The sequence below is a fragment of the Penaeus monodon genome, chromosome 34 (assembly GCF_015228065.2).
Source record: "Penaeus monodon isolate SGIC_2016 chromosome 34, NSTDA_Pmon_1, whole genome shotgun sequence".
NCBI classification, from domain to species: Eukaryota; Metazoa; Arthropoda; class Malacostraca; order Decapoda; family Penaeidae; genus Penaeus; species Penaeus monodon.
Window position 1 is genome coordinate 10,199,739 of NC_051419.1, and position 237 is coordinate 10,199,975.

Below are 237 nucleotides of genomic sequence, written 5' to 3' on the forward strand. Positions count from 1 at the left end.
TATTTTACATTTTTTTGAGAAAAAATTAGTCTCCGTCGGGAAATCGAAACCCGGAGTCTACGGTTTTAGAGACCTTTCAGTGCTGTCCGCTACACCACAGAAGACTGTCTTAAGTGATAAGGTCCATTAATGACATCATTCTTCACAAAAACACGTTAATGATCCTTTCATATTTTCAATGCTTTTCGGAATGTTTTTATGTTGAATAGACTGGAGTGAATGATCGTTCTCTTATAT